This window comes from Microtus oregoni, unplaced genomic scaffold (assembly GCF_018167655.1).
Source record: "Microtus oregoni isolate MIOR12 unplaced genomic scaffold, Mior012 000012F_ref0000307, whole genome shotgun sequence".
Lineage (NCBI taxonomy): Eukaryota > Metazoa > Chordata > Mammalia > Rodentia > Cricetidae > Microtus > Microtus oregoni.
The window spans coordinates 11,590,710-11,605,591 of record NW_024543071.1 but is presented as its reverse complement, the minus strand read 5'-3'; positions in this window follow the sequence as shown (position 1 = coordinate 11,605,591).

Below are 14,882 nucleotides of genomic sequence, written 5' to 3'. Positions count from 1 at the left end.
TTAAAAAAAATCTTGAAACTCACAGTGAACTCTACTTGGAGATTCTCATGAGGCACCACTGCAGGTGGGCGTGACCCCTGTCCACTTCGTCTGAGATAATTCTGTGTCTGTGATCTGATCAAAGTTCCAAGACTCTCACACTGCTTGGGGCTTCCTTTCCTTTGGCTTTTCAACACTCCATTTTCACATGAGTCCACCACAGATTTCATGTGTCATTTCTTATGCTGTAAGCCATTATAGCTCTTATAATTTGCTGGGAACTTCATAGATGAAAAGAATGAAAAATATGGTCTTTTTCTCTTTACTCTGTTCTTCCTGTCACTGCAATTCCCTCAGAAGCTTTCCTATTTTCCTTTAAGGATGCCTCTCTTCTTTGGCTCTTCCTGGGATTTATTGGCTACACTCATTTATTCAAGCTAAGTACCTTGTAGTTTATTTCCCCAAATTATTGAAAATCAGTTCAGGACAGAGATACTTGGTTGAATTATTTTATATCTATGACACTAAGTTGAATAATGCATTCAAATCATAAATGCCAGATAAATATCTACAAAATGCTTGATTTTTTCCCTTCAAACTAATCATCTATAATGAGGATGTAATCATATTTCTCTTGGTGGAGAATATTGTTAATCATGCCCAAACAGAAATGTGCAATTTGCTATGTATGTATATTATCAAGGGAGCCCAAATGTAAGTCTAAATAACATTTATTGATCAAAAGGAATTTTCTGAAGAAACAAATGTAGTATTTTTATTCTAAAAATCATGAATAAAAGCTGCAGAGACGTGTCTGTGTCTAAACATTCTTGTTGCTTTTGAAGAGGACTTGGGTTTCATTCTCAGCATTCACACAGTGGCTCACATCCATCTATAACTCCTATTCAAGGAGTCCAGTGTCATCTGGTCTCTGTGGGAATGTGGTGTAGGAATAAACAAAAAGTAATTAATTAATTAAAATTAGTAACGATGTGGTACATCCTGTTCTAAACATCTTACCTGTCTAAACTCAATGATACCCTTCCAGGAAACAAATTTTGGAAACTGAATCATGAAGAGGTTGATGGGGTAGACTTCAAGAAGGTCATAGTCCGTTACCTATCTGTCCCTAGACTAAGAACGTCTTCAATAGAAATTTGTTTAGACTAGGTGCTGATGGATAGTAAATTCTTATAAATATTTAATGAACAGAAAACTTTAATGAAGTGAATACCAATATTGCTTGAAGTCTTTTGGGGGTTCATGTTGGAAATACATAATGCAAGGTATTCAGTCTTATAATCTGTGATACCCTTCATGTCAGCAAGGGAGGGCGTTATCCAGCTTCATCCACCACTTATTCTTGGAATTTGCTGCCACTGACTTTTGTGTAATAACACAAACCCCAGCAGTTTTCTCTAGGAAGGATATTGGTGCTAATTAACATTTATTACCCTTGGCCTTGTTAGCCCTTTGGATTGTATGGTTCCTTGTTATCCAGAGTCTTTCGGTGTGCTATAGGATGAGGTTCAGTGGCATTCACAGTGAGTGGCTCACCCAATATCAGCTGCAGCGTCACAGTCCATGATGGTCACAGCCACAGATATCTTCCACCATCAAAAAAGGTGCAGTACGCTGAGATATGGGGCAAAATCACAAAATTCACTTTGGATCATGATCACTATTGTAAACCATTAAGAAGTTTGATTGTTTGAATGGGCCTTAAATGTGGTTTCCCTGACTATAACCCAAAGATGTCAGAACATGATTTGAGAAAGATGAACAGTATCTTCATGTGAGCCACACCTTCATCAGGGGACTAATTCAAAGGGAGCCAACCTACTTTGTTATTTAAGTTCCCTTGACCTAAGTGTAGGGCATGTTCTCTGTCTCTACCACTGGTGCCTCTTCATGGGTACTCTGGCTCATTGAATAAGCTCAACCAAGTTACTTGAGTTTGAGCCCAGGCAGCCTCCCTGGGAAGCTCCATTCTTTCTCTCTTCGCTTCTCTTCTCTAGCCTGTGTCTGCCCTCCAGTGTGTGACTGCCACAGATTCATTCTATTACCTAGAATTGCATTAGCTCCACAGTTCACCTCAGATGCCTTCCTGCCTGTCAGAAAGGATGAGCATCTTTCCCTAAGAGTGGCAGCTGCTGGCCTTTCCGGAGACACATCCCCACATTCACCAGTGAAAACACTGACCATCCCCAGCTGTGGGCATGATGAGCTGGTTATGGCAGATTGACCGAGGTGCCACAGTAAACACGCCTCTCCCTTGGCCTTGGAGCCCCAAATGAAAAGAGCAGACTGCTGAACGGCACATGGCCCTTAGCTATCAATTTGATTTAGCAACTGTGTTGCCACTCCGACAGCTCAGCAGCCAATTAGTGGCCCCGACTCATCAGCATTAATTTGTTCACATTTCCCCCTGCAAATTGCTAATTGGTTAAACTAAGCAGTGGTTGGCTGAACTGCTGGGCTGGAAGGAAAGAGGTTGGAGCTGTACCGTTTTCTTGCTGAGTATATTTAGATTAAAGTGACGCTAAAGGACAAACTTCTCTGAACTCCTTGCAACTTAGAATGACCGTTCTGCACCGCAGGATGCTATTGGGTTTGTAAATTATGGATGATGTCCTGTTTCTTTTAGGCCAGCGATTCTCAACCAGTGGGTCGCCTAAGACCACCGGAAAACACATATTTACACTATAATTCAAAACAGTAGCAAACTTATAGTTACAAAGCAGCAACAAAAATAATTTTATGGTTGGGGTCACCACAACATAAGGAATGGTATTAAAGGGTTGAATCATTAGGAAGGTTGTGAGCCACTGGTTTAGGCTAACCATACCCCATTTGGTATTGCTTCTGACACGACAAACAGACCAAAACCTTATTTTCTCCCTGCTTGATCAAGCCTCAAAGCTTACTCTTATAGGTGAATATTGATGCAGGTTATATTCTGTGTTATAATGACTGTATAGTGATTATTCCTCATAGCCAAACTCTCTTTCACTTCTCAAATCTTTGCTTTTCTATCCTTGCTTCGTTACACAGGGAAATCAACTTTCATGAACTCAACATACATTCTTCTTCCTGTAGGTGACCATTGACTTTGCGTAATCCACATTGCAAGGAGACTGCAGGGCTTTCCATTCTTACTCTAATTCCTTCCTACATCGGGGTACATGTCTGGTACCGGCTGCAACTCTCTATAGTGATGCCTTTACCCTTGAGAGGTCTCCCATGGGTTTATTTGTCATCAGGCACTAGTAATACTATTTCCTCTCATTAGTTTTTCACCCCTCTTCTTAGTAATGACTTCCCACTCTTGCATGTCTCTTGGCGCTTTAATGTAATTTGGTGGTCATTTTGAATGTGCTCACACATCTGTCGCTATCATTATATTAAATTATATTAAAAATACCACTTGACTTTGTTATTTATTTTATGTTTTAGTATTTTCCATTAAACATGATTTTTTTTTCTTTTGTTCAAGTTGTTAGGTGTTCAGGCTTTCATAGGTCTGCCTACAAGAGAAGGAAATTTTGACGAAAACTTTCATAACTTCTAAATCAAGATAAGCAAGTCACAGGCACGCATATAAATTCAAAGGACTAAGGAGATATATGTGGTCATACTTTGTTTGTGCTCTAACAAATAAAGCTAGCCTGAAGATCAGAGGGCAGAGCTAGCCATTAGTTAGCCATAGAGATCTTAAAGTCTCAACAGACAGGTAGGAAGTGACATAGTTGGGTGGCGAGAGGAATATAAGGCGGGAGGAGTCAGGAACTCAATCCCTTTACAGCTGAGGAGTTAGCAAGGTAAGTAGTTGTTGACTGTGGCTTGCTCCTTTCTCTTTCAGATTTTTCAGCAATTGCCCTGATATCTGGCTCCGGGTTTTTTTATTAAAACCAATTAGAACTTGTGCAACAGATTAACGTCTTCCATGTAGCTACAAAGAGATAGAAACATGATTAATGAACAGATTCAGTGGTTACCTCAGTATGATTGTCACAGTAAATAAAACATAGAAAATAAAACATGTTTACCAGTATCATAAATTGAGTAGATGACAGTGTGGGACTCAACCTCACTCAGGGGTGTTTATCCCAAAGCTAATGATTTTAGTCACTAATGTCCGTGGAAAGTCATTCCCATATACCTTCCGGTTTAGCTCACAGTTTAAGACAATAGGTATTTAAAAGATATTCTGATAATTTTAAAAAATAATTAAAACAAGGTTAATGAAAATGCCTGTTATGACTTTCTTTTATGGCATACATGAGGATGTAATTGCTCTTTACTTAATCCTATGAGTAAGTTATATACTCATGATGAGGGAATATTTAGCGTCAAGCTCTACTTCTTTTTTTTTCTTCTGTTTTCTCTTCACCTTCCTCCTTTGTTTACTTCTTTTAGTGATATTAATATTTTAGTGCCCAGAACACATTCAATCTGGGAAGGTCATTCACTGAGAACAGCATCTGTTGAAACACAGTTTACTCAAGTTAGACATTTTCTTTCCTGGGAGTTCAAAATTCAATGAGGTAACCAAGCCCTTTACACTTAAGCCGTTGAAGGGCAGGGTTAAGATTTTTAACTATGTAAAGGGTCAGAGAGAGGAAATCTTTCGTTTCCTTTATTTCTCTTCAATACTGCAAGAAGATATCCAGGGAGACTGCAAAACAGGTCATCATGTATTGCCAATGAAAACTACCCACTTCTGTGAAATCATTGACTCTATTTACTGCATGTAGAAGCCCCAAAGTCCTTTCTGGATATAATATTTTGTGATCTTGAGCATAATCAAATCCACCACTATTCCCATTTGAATAAAATAGGACTCTTATCTTGAGTCTTTTGCCTACTAGGTATGAAATCTTAGTGGTTGTGGTAGATTGACTGCTATTGTTGTTATATGTTTATATGGATTTTTTTGTAATAAGATCTTACTGTAGGGGCTGGAGAGATGGCTCAGTGGTTAAGAGCATTGCCTGCTCTTCCAAAGGTCCTGAGTTCAATTCCCAGCAACCACATGGTGGCTCACAACAATCTGTAAAGAGGTCTGGCGCCCTCTTCTGGCCTTCAGGCATACAGACAGAATATTGTATACATAATAAATAAATAAATAAATATAAAAAAAGATCCTACTGTATACCTCAAGCTGGTCTTGAATTCATTACAGACTCTAGGCTGACCTCCAAATTCTGTTGATTTTCCTGTTTCATCCTTCTAAGTATTACAAACATGTACCACCATGCCTGATATTTGTTTAATTACCCTTATTGTCCGTTGCTTAGATTATACATTATTATACATCCTTGTTATACACTTTATAGATCCTTATTATATACCTTATACATCCCCTAGGGAATAGGATACAGTAACTTTTCTATTTGTTTCAACTTTTATAGCCAAACCGTTGTTAACAACATAAATGATGGAGTTAAGTTTGTTTTTGCCAAAGCCTCAGATGACGCTATCTCACCATCCTGGGGTAGGGTGGAGGGGGTGAACTCTTTTTGAGAAACAAAACCAACACTTGAAGCCAAGTTCAAAGTCAGAACATGTTGTGGTGAGCAACAAAATAGGACACATGACTTGGATAGCAAGAAGCCTTAGGTATGTTTCATTTGGAAGATGAAGACAGGAACAATGACCTACTTGGGCTAACCACTCACAAATACTAATACTTCACATTCCTGATATGCCCCCTATGGCTCCTCAGGGATGCCTAGAAATTTTATGACAGTTTCCCATATTCTTTTACGGTCCAGTTCCCATTGAGGGTGTGCATTCCTGTTGATTCTCAGTTACCCCATTTCCTACCCTTAATTTCATTTGAAGGCTTCAGTTTCCAGTTATGGTGAAATGTAAGTAATGGGAAGAAGGAGGCTGCATATTCCTGCTATGCTCTGTACATGCTCCAGAACCTAGGTAGTTGTCATTCTTTGTTTCTGAGAATATAGATAAGTTATGCACTCTGAAGGCCAACCCTTTCTCTTTCTCAGATCCTACTTCCTGAAAGCGATTTGAGTAAACCATTTTTGAGGTCCTTCTCCTCTCCCCCACTTCCATGATACCCTCCTCTTCTTAGATTATTTCCTATGTTTCTTAGGACTTAGATTATTTCCTATGTTAGTGGTCATTCTATATATTTATGTTCTAAGATAGGATGTATTTGTATCATATTAACTTTTTAGCTAGTGCAGCTTCTGAATTGATGTGGGAAGTCCTTCTGTGCATGTGTTCCTTTTATCAGTTAATGAATAAAGAAGATGTTTTAGCCTGTGATAGGGCAGAGTAGAGCTAGGCTGGAAACCTAAAATGAAGCTGGGGTCAGTGGGAAGCCATGTAGCCACTGGAGGAGACAGACACCAGAACTTTGCCTGGTAAAGCACACCCATGTGGCAAAATAAAAATGAATAGAAATGGGTTAAGTTAAGATATAAGAGCTAACTAGCACTATGCCTAAGTGATGGGCCAAGCAGTGTCTTAATCAATACTCTGTGTGATTATTTAAGGTTTAGGTGGCTGGGAATAAATGATCAGTCTCTGCCAACACTCTATCATTTCTCAGGCAGATATTGTGTTATTTATTATGTTTTATTTATAGCGCATCTTCTCTAATTTAGCGTGCAACCCATGCTTATGAATAATTAACCCATCCTTATAATTCCACTGGATATGCTCTTATTAAAGTTATGAATGTATTTCATATACCTGAACTCAATAATTATTATTAGACTTCAAGTGTGACACTTTTGATCAAAGTCTCCTTTGTAAAATATTTTTACATGTGGCTATGTGGCTTTGGGTTCTACACTCTTCCAGATCCTCTTCTCTACCTGGACATTTCTTTTTTTTTATTTGTTCTTCTGAATCTGTTTGACAGCTGTGTATTGAGACTATCACACATCTTATCTCCTAGGCAGTAGTCCGTCTTTTTGTATAACTGTCCAATCACATGGCTGCAAATACCATATATAAATGTGTGTGTAGAGAATATATGTCCCCCAGGTTCAATATACCATATAAACACCTCTCGTTTATAAATAAAGCCTCCTGAACAACACCACATAAATGTCTAAAAAACCTCTCAAAGTTAATGTACTGAATCATGTGTTGCTGTAGTCAGCTCCTGCTATGGTACTCATAAGTGGTGTTCCTGTCTGTCTTATGTTCAAGCCAAAAGTCTTGAATGCATTCTTGGGTATTTTCTTTATCCTGGACCACATATTTTAATGAATTGTATCATCGCCACCTTTAGACTCTACCACAATTACACTGTTTCCTCACTCTTTCCCCACCACTGTTTTGAGAATTAACACTGTTGTTCATTTGACTTATTATAATAGTCTCCTCTACTGCCTTCCTACATCCTATATTCAATCCAGTTGCAAAAGTGAACCCAGGAAATCATAAATTAGATCATATACACCTCAACACAAGACACTCCAAGTTATTATTAATCAACGTTGAGTAATGAAAAATTTCTTTGAATAAAAACGAAGTAGCTCTAAGGCTGTTTAAAAGTGCAGTTTGATGATTGTCAGAGTATTGTACTCACACCTGCTAAAGGTCAAACCACAGAATGTCACAACAGACTCAAATAAACAACTGAAGTCAGTGCTTGCTGAGAGCCACCATCGCTCCTCTAGAAGAACTTTTATCAACAACCCACCCAAATGGGGTTGTGATTGAGAATTTTGGCCAACCCATGAACTAACAAGGAAAAGCTCTTGTGTTGAAGTCCCCCGTAGAACTAAAATCCTTTTCTATGTAGGCTTCCTTCATGAGTGTGGTGGAGGGTAAACTTATTGTATTTCTTTTTACTCACATAAATCCTTTCCTCACATGCCCCTATTAATCTTTTGTGTAAGTTTAAGTTCTTATAAGAGTCATAAGTTCCAATAACCAAGTTCTTTGTGTTCTAATGTCCAATACATTTCCAGCTTCTTTCATTGTCCTCTTCAAATACATGAGCCCAAGACTTGAGCATTTTCTCTTGTATTTGAAATTGTCTATTCCATGTGATTTGATGGTTCATTTTCTCTCTACTTTCAGTTCTCTCAAAGTACACCTTCACTGAGAACTCTGTCATCTCCACTTGTAGAGAGCACACCCTTGCCATCCCTTTGTCTTGTTTCATAGTCTGTTTTATTACGTGTTTAGAAGATTATTGTCTGTGTGTCTAGAGGATAATTTGCCTGAAAGAATATAAGTTTCTCAAGGGCAATGATTTTGCTTTATCATAACTATGGTCTTATGCTGACTGAGTTTTCTGTCCTGCCTGGTAACCACAATCGTTAAGTCCCAAAGAAATCACATAGAGGTCTATCTACTTTAGTTATAAACTGATTGGCCCATTAGCTCAGGCTTCTTATTAACTCTTATAACTTGTATTGCCCATTATTAGCCATTATTTTTATCTGTGTTAGCCATGTGTCTCAGTACCTTATTCAGCGGTTAGTCACATCTTGCTTCTTCTATTGTTGAGTCAGGACTGCAAAGGAATGGGCTTCCTTCTTCCCAGAATTCTCCTGTTCCCATTGACCCACCTTACTTCCTGTCTGGTTGTCCTGCCTATACTTCCTGCCTGGCTACTTGCCAATCAGCGTTTATTTAAGATATAATTGACAGAATACAGACCATTCTCCCACACAAGTCTTAGTATCTGTGAAAATGTCTGAAATAAAACAAAACTTAAGACTGTATTGATGATGAATAGAAAAAAAAAAGAATCTAATCCTGACAGCAAAAGATGATGTAAAACACTGTATGTCGACCACAGATAGACAACAGAACAAATGAATAAGACCTGAAGCATCTCTTCAACTCTCCCAATTTCTTTATTCTATTTTTCCCCCTACATTTATTTATATATTATTATATCTTTGATTTTTGCTATAACTCAAAGGGCAACTCCTCTCCAATGAACAGAGTAAGAGACTAAATTAGACTAAAATATCTTCCATGTATGACCAGGAGACCACACAGTATTAATACTCTATAAAGGTAGTAGAGTCAAAGGATGCACTCTTTAACAATTTCATGGGGAAAAAATAGCAGCAGAAGTCCATCAATCCACAAAAAGGTCCTATGATGCCTGGCAGACTAGGCTATTGTTTATGGGTTCACCCACCACATACACAGCTTCCAGAAAATAAATATAAAGTTGGAGCTGTTATTCAATGTAGCAAGCATTGATGGCTTCTTAGGTATGGTAGAAACTTAGTCTCTGATTCTGCAGTGGAGGGATGTATGGGCAGTGGGTCACTAAAGAGACTGATGATCATGGGAGTTCTCATTGCTGAGTAATAGGAAGGTGTGTCAAGCAAGCAAGCAAGACCCTGTGATGGAGAGCCTCATCTGTCAGGCAAGGGTGCTTTGGCTTGATTCAATAGGCAATAAAACAAGGAGCCATTGTATTTTCTTAGATGGTATAGAGGTGGTGACGTGAGGAAAGCATTGTTTAGAGTGATTGAGAAACCCAGCTGAAACCCTGTCAGAGTACAGTCTTTGAATAACCTGTATCAGACCCACGCTGGAACATATGCACTAGCTGGTCTAGAGTAAGGATGGTAATCTACATTCCAATTAGAATCTCTGTAGGTGAAGCTGGAGAAATTGGATTTTAAACCCACTAAACCAATCTAATTTATACTAGTTTATGGTATGCATTAAAGCAAAATATTTCTTTCAAGCTGCGAGCTGCAGCCCATTAGTGAACCACAGAGTGGGTCCAAGTGAACATATTAGGTAGCACAAATGAGTAAATGTTATATAATTACATTTATATGTAGTCCAAAAATAGCATAGCTCATCAATGAATAAAAATAAGAGCAATATTTATTGGGGTGAGAGGGAGGTATTATTTAAAGAGAATACATTGAAGGGGTTGAAGTGTTTAGAATCTTGGTATATCTTGATTTGAATGTCAGTTGTATAAGTGTGTATAATATAAAAGTAATACAATCGTACATTGAAATACAGGGCTTTATTCTGTGTCAATTATACCTCAATAATAACTATAATTAGAAATTTTGTATTGTGTGCATATTTGTATAGTGTGTATATGTGTGTATGCTCAATGTATATATGTGGGGGGGCTACCACTCTGTGTGAAAGTGTGAGATGTGTGGAAAGTGTGTGTTTTGTGTGTACTTGTATGTGTGTGCGTATTGTGTAGTTGTGTATATGTGAGTGTGTGAGGCGTGTGTGTGTGTACTGGATGAAATCACTTAACAGTACTTAGTGGAATGGGTTTTCCATGTGTTTGAGTCTCTTCGTGGATAAAGACAGACCAGACAGAACCTGTGACTATTTTGTTATCGGCTTATCTTTTGCTTTATGTGTATGATACTTTATTTTCTTTCCAAATTTTCCCTTTAATTAAACATAGATTCTTTTCTCATGCCATATAATCTGGATACAATTTTCCCTCCCTCTACTCCTCCTGGTTGCTCCCCATCTCCTTTTCAATCTGGATGCACTTCCTTTCTCTCTCTCATTGGAAATTAATAGACTTCTAAGACATAACTACAAAACATAACAAAATAAAATAGACTAAGATAAAAACAAAAACCTGTCATATCAAAGTTGAACAGGATTTGCCAACAGAAAAAAGAAAGAGCTCCCCCAAAAGGTACAAAAATCAGAGACCCACATATTTACACATTCAGAGATCCCAGAAAGGCACTAAACTCGAAGCTATGGTATGTATGTAGAGGATCTGGTGTAGACATGCATAGGTTCTGTGATTGCTGCTTCAGTCTCTGTGAGTTTGTATATGCTTCTCTCAGTTATTTTAGAGGGTTTTCTTCTTCTCTTCTCTGTTACCTTGGTTTACCCCAATCCGTCTGCCTTTTCTTTCACAGGATTTCCTGAGGTATGCAATGATATCTCTTTATAGCTATGTGTTGCAAGCTCTCTCTTTTTCTCTCTCTGTATATCTGACTGTGTGGGTCTCTATAGTTGTTCTCATTTGCTGCAGGAGGAAGTCTCTCTGATTGAGGATGAATAAGGATCCAATCTATGAGTATATAAAAATATCATTATGTTTTATTTATTTATTTGGTTTCTCTGTAACTTTAGGGCCTGTACTGGTACTAGCTCTTGCAAACCAGGCTGGTCTTGAATGCACAGAGATCTACGTGCCTCTGCCTCCTGAGTGCTGGGCTTAAAGGCTTGTACCACCACAACCTGGCAACCTCTTCCTTTTTTAAAAAAAAATCAGCAGTATTTGACTTTAACCTGGGTCTCTGGGCTATCTAGTATATGGTTCTTGGTTACACAAAACCGTGTTATGTATGGATTCCATGCCATGGAGGGGACATTCAGTCAAATCAGACATTATCTGGTTATTCCCACAAAATTTGTTGGTGCTACCATTGCCCTAGCCTATTTTTCAGGCAGGACAGAGTTGGTTTTCATGTCTCTCTTTTGGCAGTCTATAGAGTACCTTTTCATCTCAAAAGTATTAGAATATTGGGTAAAGATTTTATGTAGGCACCAACTCAACCTTTCTATGTTCAATGATTTGTGGGTGTAGCTGTCAGTTTGTTGAAAGAAACCTATTGTCTGGGCAGCAGCCTTGGTGGTTTGGGGATTCCCATGAACACTTTTGGGCAAAAACTCAATTGGATGAAACTAAGCCTGGTAGTAGAAATTTTGCTTGGCAACAAGAGATGGTCAGTTGTGGGTTCATCTTCCTCATTATTTGGACACTTCATTAGGATCACCTTCATAAATTATAGGCAGTTTCCAATGCACTAGGTTTTTAGACCACTCCTCAAATGACCTTCAATTCTGTCTCGCCTCTCATTCCCTCCCTCAATCCCATTTCCCATCTCCCTTTCCACCTGATGCTGATCCATTCGCATTATACCCCACTTCAGTTCACCTGTAAAATATAATCTATTCCCATCCTAAGGATATCCAGGTGTATCCACTAGTCTTTCATTTATGCTTAACTTCTCTGGGTCTACAGATTGGTGTGGGATTTCCCTCTGTATGGTGTGATTACCATTAATGAATAAAGAACTGCTTTGGACCTATACCAGGGCAGAGCTTAGGTAGGCAGAGAAAACTAAGCTGAATGCTGGGCAGAGTCAGGGAGAAGCTATGTAGCTCCTCCTGAGACAGGCACCAGAATTTTAGTTGGTAATCCACAGCCACGTGGCGATACAAAATTTAATAGAAATGAGTTAAATTAAGATTTAAGAGTTAGCCAATAAGAAGTTAGAACTAATGGACCAAGCAGTGATTTAGATAATATAGTTTCTGTGTGATTATTTCAAGGGTCTGAGCTGCCAGGAGGCTGGGAAATGAACAAGCAGCTCCTTTTAACAATGAAATGTGGAAATATCATATCATACACAATTAAAGATACTTATACCTCATCTTTCCCAACTTTATTCACTTGACCTCCTTCATTTGCCATATTGCTCAAGATAAATACTTCAAGTACTATATTGAATAGGTATAGAGAAAGTGGAAAACCTTTGCGAGTTCTCAATTTTAGTGGAACTGTGTTAGGTTTCTCTCCATTTAAATGGAGATTGGATATGGAAAACTGCCTTTATTATGTTTAAGTATTTCTCTTCTATCCATATTCTCTCCAGGACCTTTACATGAAGGGACATTGAATTTTGTCAAAGGCCTTTTTTTCTGTATCTAATGAGATGATCATGTTTTTTTTTCTTTCAGATGGTCTATACAGTGGATTATCTACATTGATTTTTCATATATTGAACTATTCCTGCATCTGTAGGGTAAAGCCTACTTGATCATGGTGAATGATCTTTTTGATGTGTTCTTGGAGTTTGTTTGACAGTATTGTATTGAGTACTTTTGCATTGATGTTCTTAAGGGAGAGTGGCCTGTAATTTTGTTTTGTCATGTTCTCATTCACTAACCCACTAAATGAACATGGCATAAAAAGTATATATTGTGCAAAAGGATAGATGCGCAGAACACAATTGTTCCTGCTAGAGATTACCTCTATAGTCCAATTGTTCCTCCCATTATTGTCTCACATTTAAATTCCTCGGGTAAGGACTGCATAAAAAATCAACTTTTAGTTTCACCTGCTTACATCCTAGTTATAAATCTGAGATGGGTGGATCTTCCACATTCCATTTCTACATCAAATTTAGAGTCATATGATCTGTTCTCCCCTTTCCTGTAAAGTGAGTACATGAAGATTTTCAAGCTAATGTGATATGGAGATTATTATGCAGTCAGAAGGAAAACAGTAATCTGTTATTTTGCGTTTGTGAGTTTTCAAGCAGAAGTTGGATAGGTGATTGCAAAACAATGTCCTGTATGGAGACAGAAGTTAGATGAGCACTCCCTATAGGCTCTTGGTGTGAAACTAGTGTCTCAAGTGGTACGGGGATTGTAAAGCCACCCAATAGAGTTATTAATTATTCAATACAGTTGAGAAGCTGTGTGCTACTTTAGTAGTCATTCTCCTAAAGCATTTCTATGCACACGGGATTTTTTTCTTTTTTCGTTTTCAGAGACAGGGCTTCTCTGTGTAACAGCCCTAGCTGTACTGGAACTGACTCTTGCAGACCAGGCTGACCTTGCACTCACAGAGATCCACCTACCTCTGCCTCTGGAGTGCTGGGATTAAAGGCATGTGCCACCAATGCCCAGTGCAGGTCTGGATTTTTACCCCTGAAGCCATTCTTTCCTATGTGTCATAAAAATCTGATGTAGAATTCCCCTCTATATGCTATGAATATGTTTTATTGCCATTGGTTAATAAAGAGGCTTCTTTGGCTTATGACAGAACAGAGTAAAAAGCAAAGCAACAAATCCAAGCAGAGATAAAGGAGGAAAGAGGGTGGAGTCAGGGAGACACCGTGTAGCTGCCAAAGGAGAAAGATGTCTACCAGTAGGCCACAGCCTCATGATGGTGATACATAGATGAATAGAAATTAGTTAATTTAAGATGTAAGAATTAGTAAATAAGAAGCCTGAGCAAATAGGTCAAACAATGTTTACTTAATGTAGTTTTGTGTGATTGTTTGTATCTATGTGGCTGGGAAGCAAAATAGCAGTCTCCGTTTATAAAAATCAGGGGGGATCTATAGGGTTCTGAGACAACCTTTGAGGTTTGTTTGTTTTCACAAGTTTTAAAGGCTGTCAGAAATTGTGTTTGGTGTACCCATGATTCCAGTGACTAAGTGAAGAATTAATTATGGTGGGGCTTGTGATGTCATTCAAAACTAAATAAATAAAAGAGCTGGTAAATAAAACACAATTCTCTCCCTATGTTGTCTAATTTGGTTTTAAACACAGTATTCTTTCAAATTTAAGATTCTGTGGCTGTTTTGTTTTCTAACTCGAATGCACATATGTTTACACACCCAAACATACACAAAGGAGGTTATAAAAACTCAAGTGCATTCTGACTACTTGAGACATCAACATTATATTAAAACATGAACATAGAAATACACAGAATGAGGGCATTAAAATGTATAATATACAATGAAATAGTTAAAATGTCCTGTAAATTACTTGGTCCCCTTTAAGAAAATAATAGTAATAGTTGAATTTAAGTATTTTTGTCAACGTCGAAGCAGGAAGTTGTACCTAGGACTCTATTCCATCCCAAAACATAGATATTGTGCACTCATACACCACTGCACACATAAATCATAGTTCTTTATCCCTTCTGTCATTCTATGCTTTGTTGAAAACCCTGAAAGCCCTGATCTTTGGTTAACTCATTGTTATAATTACCATTGATTATTCTTATTTTTCTTCTTATTGTTATTGATAATTTAATGGATTGATTTGCAAGATAGGATCAAAATTATCCCGTAATGGTTTTCTGCAAACCAGAAAGGCAGAAAACAGGATAGTTACTCATCAATTGAGCTGGA